This window comes from Oncorhynchus nerka, linkage group LG24 (genome assembly GCF_034236695.1).
Source record: "Oncorhynchus nerka isolate Pitt River linkage group LG24, Oner_Uvic_2.0, whole genome shotgun sequence".
In the NCBI taxonomy this organism is placed as follows: Eukaryota; Metazoa; Chordata; class Actinopteri; order Salmoniformes; family Salmonidae; genus Oncorhynchus; species Oncorhynchus nerka.
In genome coordinates, this window is record NC_088419.1 from 92,736,130 (window position 1) to 92,748,138 (window position 12,009).

Consider the following 12,009-nt stretch of genomic DNA (forward strand, 5'->3'; position numbering starts at 1 on the left):
GTCTGTGGTACAGCAGGGGTCTGTGGTACAGCAGGGGTCTGTGGTACATCAGGGGTCTGTGGTACAGCAGGACTCTGTGGTACAGCAGGGGTTTTCAAGAAGGGGTCTGTGGTACAGCAGGGGTTTTCAAGAAGGGGTCTGTGATACAGCAGGGGTCTGTGGTACAGCAGGGGTCTGTGATACAACAGGGGTCTGTGGTACAGCAGGGGTCTGTGGTACAGCAGGGGTCTGTGGTACAACAGGGGTCTGTGGTACAGCAGGGGTCTGTGGTACAGCAGGGGTCTGTGGTACAACAGGGGTCTGTGGTACAGCAGGGGTCTGTGGTACAGCAGGGGTCTGTGGTACAACAGGGGTCTGTGGTACAACAGGGGTCTGTGGTACAACAGGATTATTCAAGCAGGGGTCTGTGGTACAACAGGGGTCTGTGGTACTGCAGGGGTCTGTGGTACAGCAGGGGTCTGTGGTACAACAGGGGTCTGTGGTACTGCAGGGGTCTGTGGTACTGCAGGGGTCTGTGGTACAACAGGATTATTCAAGTAGGGGTCTGTGGTACAACAGGGGTCTGTGGTACAACAGGGGTCTGTGGTACAGCAGGGGTCTGTGGTACAGCAGGGGTCTGTGGTACTGCAGGGGTCTGTGGTACTGCAGGGGTCTGTGGTACAGCAGGGGTCTGTGGTACAGCAGGGGTCTGTGGTACATCAGGGGTCTGTGGTACATCAGGGGTCTGTGGTACAGCAGGGGTCTGTGGTACATCAGGGGTCTGTGGTACAACAGGGGTCTGTGGTACAGCAGGGGTCTGTGGTACAGCAGGGGTCTGTGGTACTGCAGGGGTCTGTGGTACTGCAGGGGTCTGTGGTACTGCAGGGGACTGTGGTACAGCAGGAGTCTGTGGTACATCAGGGGTCTGTGGTACATCAGGGGTCTGTGGTACATCAGGGGTCTGTGGTACAGCAGGAGTCTGTGGTACAGCAGGAGTCTGTGGTACATCAGGGGTCTGTGGTACAGCAGGAGTCTGTGGTACATCAGGGGTCTGTGGTACAGCAGGAGTCTGTGGTACATCAGAGGTCTGTGGTACAGCAGGGGTCTGTGGTACAGCAGGGGTCTGTGGTACAGCAGGGGTCTGTGGTACAGCAGGGGTCTGTGGTACAGCAGGAGTCTGTGGTACAGCAGGGGTTTTCAAGAAGGGGTCTGTGGTACAGCAGGGGTTTTCAAGAAGGGGTCTGTGATACAGCAGGGGTCTGTGGTACAGCAGGGGTCTGTGATACAACAGGGGTCTGTGGTACAGCAGGGGTCTGTGGTACAGCAGGGGTCTGTGGTACAGCAGGGATCTGTGGTACAGCAGGGGTCTGTGGTACAACAGGGGTCTGTGGTACAGCAGGGGTCTGTGGTACAACAGGCGTCTGTGGTACAACATGAGTCTGTGGTACAGCAGGGGTCTGTGGTACAGCAGGGGTCTGTGGTACAGCAGGGGTCTGTGGTACATCAGGGGTCTGTGGTACATCAGGGGTCTGTGGTACAACAGGATTATTCAAGTAGGGGTCTGTGGTACAACAGGGGTCTGTGGTACAACAGGAGTCTGTGGTACAGCAGGGGTCTGTGGTACAGCAGGAGTCTGTGGTACATCAGGGGTCTGTGGTACAACAGGGGTCTGTGGTACAACAGGATTATTCAAGTAGGGGTCTGTGGTACAACAGGATTATTCAAGTAGGGGTCTGTGGTACATCAGGGGTCTGTGGTACTGCAGGGGTCTGTGGTACAGCAGGGGTCTGTGGTACAGCAGGGGTCTGTGGTACTGCAGGGGTCTGTGGTACAGCAGGGGTCTGTGGTACTGCAGCGGTCTGTGGTACAGCAGGGGTCTGTGGTACAACAGGGGTCTGTGGTACAGCAGGGGTCTGTGGTACAGCAGGGGTCTGTGGTACAGCAGGGGTCTGTGGTACAGCAGGGGTCTGTGGTACAACAGGGGTCTGTGGTACAACAGGAGAGAGGGGTTACCGTGACGTCAGACCTTAGTAGAGAGGGGTTACCGTGACATCAGACCTTAGTAGAGAGGGGTTACCGTGACATCAGACCTTAGTAGAGAGGGGTTACCGTGACGTCAGACTTTAGTAGAGAGGGGTTACCGTGACATCAGACCTTAGTAGAGAGGGGTTACCGTGACATCAGACCTTAGTAGAGAGGGGTTACCGTGAAGTCAGACCTTAGTAGAGAGGGGTTACCGTGACGTCAGACCTTAGTAGAGAGGAGTTACCGTGACGTCAGACCTTAGTAGAGAGGGGTTACCGTGACATCAGACCTTAGTAGAGAGGGGTTACCGTGACGTCAGACCTTAGTAGAGAGGGGTTACCGTGACGTCAGACCTTAGTAGAGAGGGGTTACCGTGACGTCAGACCTTAGTAGAGAGGGGTTACCGTGACGTCAGACCTTAGTAGAGAGGGGTTACCGTGACGTCAGACCTTAGTAGAGAGGGGTTACCGTGACATCAGACCTTAGTAGAGAGGGGTTACCGTGACATCAGACCTTAGTAGAGAGGGGTTACCGTGACATCAGACCTTAGTAGAGAGGGGTTACCGTGACGTCAGACCTTAGTAGAGAGGGGTTACCGTGACGTCAGACCTTAGTAGAGAGGGGTTACCGTGACGTCAGACCTTAGTAGAGAGGGGTTACCGTGACATCAGACTTTAGTAGAGAGGGGTTACCGTGACATCAGGCCTTAGTAGAGAGGGGTTACCATGACGTCAGACCTTAGTAGAGAGGGGTTACCGTGACGTCAGACCTTAGTAGAGAGGGGTTACCGTGAAGTCAGACCTTAGTAGAGAGGGGTTACCGTGACGTCAGACCTTAGTAGAGAGGGGTTACTGTGAAGTCAGACCTTAGTAGAGAGGGGTTACCGTGACGTCAGACCTTAGTAGAGAGGGGTTACCGTGACGTCAGACCTTAGTAGAGAGGGGTTACCGTGACATCAGACTTTAGTAGAGAGGGGTTACCGTGACATCAGACTTTAGTAGAGAGGGGTTACCGTGAAGTCAGACCTTAGTAGAGAGGGGTTACCGTGACGTCAGACCTTAGTAGAGAGGGGTTACCGTGACGTCAGACCTTAGTAGAGAGGGGTTACCGTGACGTCAGACTTTAGTAGAGAGGGGTTACCGTGACGTCAGACTTTAGTAGAGAGGGGTTACCGTGACGTCAGACCTTAGTAGAGAGGGGTTACCGTGACGTCAGACCTTAGTAGAGAGGGGTTACCGTGACGTCAGACCTTAGTAGAGAGGGGTTACCGTGAAGTCAGACCTTAGTAGAGAGGGGTTACCGTGACGTCAGACCTTAGTAGAGAGGGGTTACCGTGACATCAGACTTTAGTAGAGAGGGGTTACCGTGACATCAGACTTTAGTAGAGAGGGGTTACCGTGAAGTCAGACCTTAGTAGAGAGGGGTTACCGTGACATCAGACCTTAGTAGAGAGGGGTTACCGTGAAGTCAGACCTTAGTAGAGAGGGGTTACCGTGACGTCAGACCTTAGTAGAGAGGGGTTACCGTGACATCAGACTTTAGTAGAGAGGGGTTACCGTGACATCAGACCTTAGTAGAGAGGGGTTACCGTGACGTCAGACCTTAGTAGAGAGGGGTTACCGTGACGTCAGACCTTAGTAGAGAGGGGTTACCGTGACGTCAGACCTTAGTAGAGAGGGGTTACCGTGACGTCAGACCTTAGTAGAGAGGGGTTACCGTGACATCAGACCTTAGTAGAGAGGGGTTACCGTGACATCAGACCTTAGTAGAGAGGGGTTACCGTGACGTCAGACTTTAGTAGAGAGGGGTTACCGTGACGTCAGACCTTAGTAGAGAGGGGTTACCGTGACATCAGACCTTAGTAGAGAGGCGTTACCGTGAAGTCAGACCTTAGTAGAGGGGTTACCGTGACGTCAGACCTTAGTAGAGAGGGGTTACCGTGACGTCAGACCTTATTAGAGAGTGGTTACCGTGACGTCAGACCTTAGTAGAGAGGGGTTACCGTGACGTCAGACTTTAGTAGAGAGGGGTTACCGTGACGTCAGACTTTAGTAGAGAGGGGTTACCGTGAAGTCAGACCTTAGTAGAGAGGGGTTACCGTGACGTCAGACCTTAGTAGAGAGGGGTTACCGTGACGTCAGACCTTAGTAGAGAGGGGTTACCGTGACATCAGACCTTAGTAGAGAGGGGTTACCGTGACGTCAGACCTTAGTAGAGAGGGGTTACTGTGATGCCAGACCTTAGTAGAGAGGGGTGACTGTGATGCCTGACCTTCGTAGAGAGGGGTTACTGTGACACCTGACTTTAGTAGAGGGGTTACTGTGACGTCAGACCTTAGTAGAGAGGGGTTACCGTGACATCAGACCTTAGTAGAGAGGGGTTACCGTGACATCAGACTTTAGTAGAGAGGGGTTACTGTGACGTCAGACCTTAGTAGAGAGGGGTTACTGTGATGTCAGACCTTAGTAGAGAGGGGTTACCGTGACATCAGACCTTAGTAGAGAGGCGTTACCGTGAAGTCAGACCTTAGTAGAGGGGTTACCGTGACGTCAGACCTTAGTAGAGAGGGGTTACCGTGACGTCAGACCTTAGTAGAGAGGGGTTACCGTGACGTCAGACTTTAGTAGAGAGGGGTTACCGTGACATCAGACCTTAGTAGAGAGGGGTTACCGTGACATCAGACCTTAGTAGAGAGGGGTTACCGTGACATCAGACCTTAGTAGAGAGTGGTTATAGTGACGTCAGACCTTATTAGAGAGGGGTTACCGTGACATCAAACCTTAGTAGAGAGGGGTTACTGTGACGTCAGCCCTTAGTAGAGAGGGGTTACCGTGACGTCAGACCTTAGTAGAGAGGGGTTACCGTGAAGTCAGACTTTAGTAGAGAGGGGTTACCGTGACATCAGACCTTAGTAGATAGGGGTTACCGTGACATCAGACCTTAGTAGAGAGGGGTTACCGTGAAGTCAGACCTTAGTAGAGAGGGGTTACCGTGACGTCAGACCTTAGTAGAGAGGAGTTACCGTGACATCAGACCTTAGTAGAGAGGGGTTACCGTGACATCAGACTTTAGTAGAGAGGGGTTACCGTGACGTCAGACCTTAGTAGAGAGGGGTTACCGTGACGTCAGACCTTAGTAGAGAGGGGTTACCGTGACGTCAGACCTTAGTAGAGAGGGGTTACCGTGACGTCAGACTTTAGTAGAGAGGGGTTACCGTGACATCAGGCCTTAGTAGAGAGGGGTTACCGTGACGTCAGACCTTAGTAGAGAGGGGTTACCGTGACGTCAGACCTTAGTAGAGAGGGGTTACCGTGAAGTCAGACCTTAGTAGAGAGGGGTTACCGTGACGTCAGACCTTAGTAGAGAGGGGTTACCGTGACGTCAGACCTTAGTAGAGAGGGGTTACCGTGACGTCAGACTTTAGTAGAGAGGGGTTACCGTGACGTCAGACTTTAGTAGAGAGGGGTTACCGTGACGTCAGACCTTAGTAGAGAGGGGTTACCGTGACGTCAGACCTTAGTAGAGAGGGGTTACCGTGACATCAGACTTTAGTAGAGAGGGGTTACCGTGACGTCAGACTTTAGTAGAGGGGTTACCGTGACGTCAGACCTTAGTAGAGAGGGGTTACCGTGACGTCAGACCTTAGTAGAGGGGTTACCGTGACGTCAGACCTTAGTAGAGAGGGGTTACCGTGAAGTCAGACCTTAGTAGAGAGGGGTTACCGTGACGTCAGACCTTAGTATAGAGGGGTTACCGTGACGTCAGACTTTAGTAGAGAGGGGTTACCGTGACATCAGACTTTAGTAGAGAGGGGTTACCGTGACGTCAGACCTTAGTAGAGAGGAGTTACCGTGACGTCAGACCTTAGTAGAGAGGGGTTACCGTGACGTCAGACCTTAGTAGAGAGGGGTTACCGTGACGTCAGACCTTAGTAGAGAGGGGTTACCGTGACGTCAGACCTTAGTAGAGAGGGGTTACCGTGACGTCAGACCTTAGTAGAGAGGGGTTACCGTGACGTCAGACCTTAGTAGAGAGGGGTTACCGTGACGTCAGACCTTAGTAGAGAGGGGTTACCGTGACGTCAGACCTTAGTAGAGAGGAGTTACCGTGACGTCAGACCTTAGTAGAGAGGGGTTACCGTGACGTCAGACCTTAGTAGAGAGGGGTTACCGTGACGTCAGACCTTAGTAGAGAGGAGTTACCGTGACATCAGACCTTAGTAGAGAGGGGTTACCGTGACATCAGACTTTAGTAGAGAGGGGTTACCGTGACGTCAGACCTTAGTAGAGAGGGGTTACCGTGACGTCAGACCTTAGTAGAGAGGGGTTACCGTGACGTCAGACCTTAGTAGAGAGGGGTTACCGTGACGTCAGACTTTAGTAGAGAGGGGTTACCGTGACATCAGGCCTTAGTAGAGAGGGGTTACCATGACGTCAGACCTTAGTAGAGAGGGGTTACCGTGACGTCAGACCTTAGTAGAGAGGGGTTACCGTGAAGTCAGACCTTAGTAGAGAGGGGTTACCGTGACGTCAGACCTTAGTAGAGAGGGGTTACCGTGACGTCAGACCTTAGTAGAGAGGGGTTACCGTGACATCAGACTTTAGTAGAGAGGGGTTACCGTGACGTCAGACTTTAGTAGAGAGGGGTTACCGTGACGTCAGACCTTAGTAGAGAGGGGTTACCGTGACGTCAGACCTTAGTAGAGAGGGGTTACCGTGACGTCAGACCTTAGTAGAGAGGGGTTACCGTGACGTCAGACTTTAGTAGAGAGGGGTTACCGTGACATCAGGCCTTAGTAGAGAGGGGTTACCGTGACGTCAGACCTTAGTAGAGAGGGGTTACCGTGACGTCAGACCTTAGTAGAGAGGGGTTACCGTGAAGTCAGACCTTAGTAGAGAGGGGTTACCGTGACGTCAGACCTTAGTAGAGAGGGGTTACCGTGACGTCAGACCTTAGTAGAGAGGGGTTACCGTGACGTCAGACTTTAGTAGAGAGGGGTTACCGTGACGTCAGACTTTAGTAGAGAGGGGTTACCGTGACGTCAGACTTTAGTAGAGAGGGGTTACCGTGACGTCAGACCTTAGTAGAGAGGGGTTACCGTGACGTCAGACCTTAGTAGAGAGGGGTTACCGTGACGTCAGACTTTAGTAGAGGGGTTACCGTGACGTCAGACCTTAGTAGAGAGGGGTTACCGTGACGTCAGACCTTAGTAGAGGGGTTACCGTGACGTCAGACCTTAGTAGAGAGGGGTTACCGTGAAGTCAGACCTTAGTAGAGAGGGGTTACCGTGACGTCAGACCTTAGTATAGAGGGGTTACCGTGACGTCAGACTTTAGTAGAGAGGGGTTACCGTGACATCAGACTTTAGTAGAGAGGGGTTACCGTGACGTCAGACCTTAGTAGAGAGGAGTTACCGTGACGTCAGACCTTAGTAGAGAGGGGTTACCGTGACGTCAGACCTTAGTAGAGAGGGGTTACCGTGACGTCAGACCTTAGTAGAGAGGGGTTACCGTGACGTCAGACCTTAGTAGAGAGGGGTTACCGTGACGTCAGACCTTAGTAGAGAGGGGGTTACCGTGACGTCAGACCTTAGTAGAGAGGGGTTACCGTGACGTCAGACCTTAGTAGAGAGGGGTTACCGTGACGTCAGACCTTAGTAGAGAGGAGTTACCGTGACGTCAGACCTTAGTAGAGAGGGGTTACCGTGACGTCAGACCTTAGTAGAGAGGGGTTACCGTGACGTCAGACCTTAGTAGAGAGGAGTTACCGTGACATCAGACCTTAGTAGAGAGGGGTTACCGTGACGTCAGACTTTAGTAGAGAGGGGTTACCGTGACGTCAGACCTTAGTAGAGAGGGGTTACCGTGACGTCAGACCTTAGTAGAGAGGGGTTACCGTGACGTCAGACCTTAGTAGAGAGGGGTTACCGTGACGTCAGACTTTAGTAGAGAGGGGTTACCGTGACATCAGGCCTTAGTAGAGAGGGGTTACCATGACGTCAGACCTTAGTAGAGAGGGGTTACCGTGACGTCAGACCTTAGTAGAGAGGGGTTACCGTGAAGTCAGACCTTAGTAGAGAGGGGTTACCGTGACGTCAGACCTTAGTAGAGAGGGGTTACCGTGACGTCAGACCTTAGTAGAGAGGGGTTACCGTGACATCAGACTTTAGTAGAGAGGGGTTACCGTGACGTCAGACTTTAGTAGAGAGGGGTTACCGTGACGTCAGACCTTAGTAGAGAGGGGTTACCGTGACGTCAGACCTTAGTAGAGAGGGGTTACCGTGACATCAGACTTTAGTAGAGAGGGGTTACCGTGACGTCAGACTTTAGTAGAGGGGTTACCGTGACGTCAGACCTTAGTAGAGAGGGGTTACCGTGACGTCAGACCTTAGTAGAGGGGTTACCGTGACGTCAGACCTTAGTAGAGAGGGGTTACCGTGAAGTCAGACCTTAGTAGAGAGGGGTTACCGTGACGTCAGACCTTAGTATAGAGGGGTTACCGTGACGTCAGACTTTAGTAGAGAGGGGTTACCGTGACATCAGACTTTAGTAGAGAGGGGTTACCGTGACGTCAGACCTTAGTAGAGAGGAGTTACCGTGACGTCAGACCTTAGTAGAGAGGGGTTACCGTGACGTCAGACCTTAGTAGAGAGGGGTTACCGTGACGTCAGACCTTAGTAGAGAGGGGTTACCGTGACGTCAGACCTTAGTAGAGAGGGGTTACCGTGACGTCAGACCTTAGTAGAGAGGGGTTACCGTGACGTCAGACCTTAGTAGAGAGGGGTTACCGTGACGTCAGACCTTAGTAGAGAGGGGTTACCGTGACGTCAGACCTTAGTAGAGAGGGGTTACCGTGACGTCAGACCTTAGTAGAGAGGGGTTACCGTGACGTCAGACCTTAGTAGAGAGGGGTTACCGTGACGTCAGACCATAGTAGAGAGGGGTTACGTCACGGTTAAGACCTTAGTCTTTGACACACAGGGAAGCCAGGGGATTTCATTTCAATATTGGTGTCTTTCTTTACCTTCACAATGACCACAACACAACCCTCAAACTGAAATCTACACTGACCAACAATATAAATGCAACATGCTACAATTTACTCAGTTACAATCCATATAAGGAAATCAGTCAACTGAAATTAGTTCAATAGGCCCTAATCTAAGGATTTCACATGACTGGGAATACAGATATGCATCTGTTGGTAAACAGACACCTTAAAAAAAAGTAGGGGCCTGGATCAGAAAAACAGTGAGTATCTGGTGTGACCACCATTTGCCTCATGCAGCGAGACACATCTCCTTCACATAGAGTTGATCAGGCTGTTGATTGTGGCTTGTGGAATGTTGTCCCACTCCTCTTCAATTTGCTGTGAGAAGTTGCTGGATATTAGCGGGAACTGAAACACGCTGTCGTACACGTCAAAATGTCAAAATGTACATTTTAGTTGTCCTTAGCTTGTTCCTGCCCACACCATAACCCCACCCCCACCATGGACACTGTTCACAACGTTGACATCAGCAAAATGCTTGCCCGCAGTTTAAAATGTTATTTTACCCTTATTTTACCAGGTAATTCTTACGACCTGGAGAATAGTTACATGGGAGAGGAGGGGGGATGAATTAGCCAATTGGAAGCTGGGGATGTTTAAGTGGCAATGATGGTATGTCACATGCTGTCTGCCCACTGCCCTGACGCCACACATGCTGTCTGCCAACTGCCCTGACGCCACTCATGCTGTCTGCCAACTGCCCTGACGCCACTCATGCTGTCTGCCAACTGCCCGCTACAGTTGAAACTGTAGGATTAATCTGTGAAGAGCACACTTCTCCAGCGTTCCTGTAGCCACTGAAGTCAGTTATGACGCCGAACTGCAGTCAGGTCAAGACCCTGGTGAGGACAACGGGGCACGCAGATGTGCTTCCCCGAGACAGTTTCTGACAGTTTGTGCAGAAATTCTCCAGTTGTGCAAACCCACTGTTTCATCAGCTGTCCGGGTGACTGGTCTCAGACGATCCAGCAGGTGAAGAAGCCGGATGTGGAGGTCCTGGGCTGGCGGGGTTACACGTGTTCTACGGTTGTAAGGCCTGGTTGGACGTACTGCCAAATTCACTAAAACAACATTGGAGGCGGCTTATGGTAGAGAAATTAGCATCCAACTCTCTGGCAATAGCTCTGGTGGACATACCTGCAGTCAATATTCCAATTGCAAGTTCCATTAGTCACAATCACGTATCCGTCAGTCACAGTCAATCACAGTCACGTATCCGTCAGTCACCGTCAGTCACAATCACGTATCCGTCAGTCACCGTCAGTCACAATCACGTATCCGCCAGTCACCGTCAGTCACAGTCACGTATCCCTCAGTCACAGTCATGTATCCGTCAGTCACAATCACGTATCCATCAGTCACCGTCACGTATCCGTCAGTCACAGTCACGTATCCGTCAGTCACCGTCAGTCACAATCACGTATCCGTCACTCACATTCACGTATCCGTCAGTCACCGTCAGTCACAATCATGTATCCGTCAGTCACCGTCAGTCACAATCATGTATTCGTCAGTCACAGTCACGTATCCGTTAGTCACAGTCACGTATCCGTCAGTCACAGTCACGTATCCGTCGGTCACAGTCACGTATCCGTCGGTCACCGTCAGTCACAGTCACGTATCCGTCAGTCACCGTCAGTCACAGTCACGTATCCGCCAGTCACAGTCAGTCACAGTCACGTATCCTTCAGTCACAGTCACGTATCCGACAGTCACGTATCCGTCAGTCACAGTCACGTATCCGTCAGTCACCGTCAGTCACAGTCACGTATCCGTCGGTCACAGTCACGTATCCGTCGGTCACAGTCACGTATCCGTCGGTCACAGTCACGTATCCGTCAGTCACCGTCAGTCACAGTCACGTATCCGTCAGTCACAGTCACGTATCCGTCAGTCACAGTCACGTATCCGTCAGTCACCGTCAGTCACAGTCACGTATCCGTCAGTCACAGTCACGTATCCCTCAGTCACAGTCACGTTTCCCTCAGTCACAGTCACGTATCCGTCAGTCACCGTCAGTCACAGTCACGAATCCGTCAGTCACAGTCACGTATCCGTCAGTCACAGTCACGTATCCGTCAGTCACCGTCAGTCACAGTCACGTATCCGTCAGTCACAGTCACGTATCCGTCAGTCACCGTCAGTCACAGTCCCGTATCCGTCAGTCACCGTCAGTCACAGTCACGTATCCGTCAGTCACCGCCAGTCACAGTCACGTATCCATCAGTCAACGTCAGTCACAGTCACGTATCCGTCAGTCACAGTCACGTTTCCCTCAGTCACAGTCACGTATCCGTCAGTCACCGTCAGTCACAGTCACGAATCCGTCAGTCACAGTCACGTATCCGTCAGTCACAGTCACGTATCCGTCAGTCACCGTCAGTCACAGTCACGTATCCGTCAGTCACAGTCACGTATCCGTCAGTCACCGTCAGTCACAGTCCCGTATCCGTCAGTCACCGTCAGTCACAGTCACGTATCCGTCAGTCACCGCCAGTCACAGTCACGTATCCATCAGTCAACGTCAGTCACAGTCACGTATCCGTCAGTCACCGTCAGTCACAGTCACGAATCCGTCAGTCACAGTCACGTATCCGACAGTCACGTATCCGTCAGTCACAGTCACGTATCCGTCAGTCACCGTCAGTCACAGTCACGTATCCGTCAGTCACCGTCAGTCACAGTCACGTATCCGTCAGTCACCGTCAGTCACAGTCACGTATCCGTCAGTCACAGTCACATATCCGTCAGTCACCGTCAGTCACAGTCACGTATCCGTCAGTCACCGTCAGTCACAGTCACGTATCCCTCAGTCACAGTCACGTATCCCTCAGTCACAGTCACGTATCCGTCAGTCACAGTAACGTATCCGTCAGTCACAGTCACGTATCCGTCAGTCACAGTCAGTCACAATCACGTATCCGTCAGTCACAATCACGTATCCGTCAGTCACAG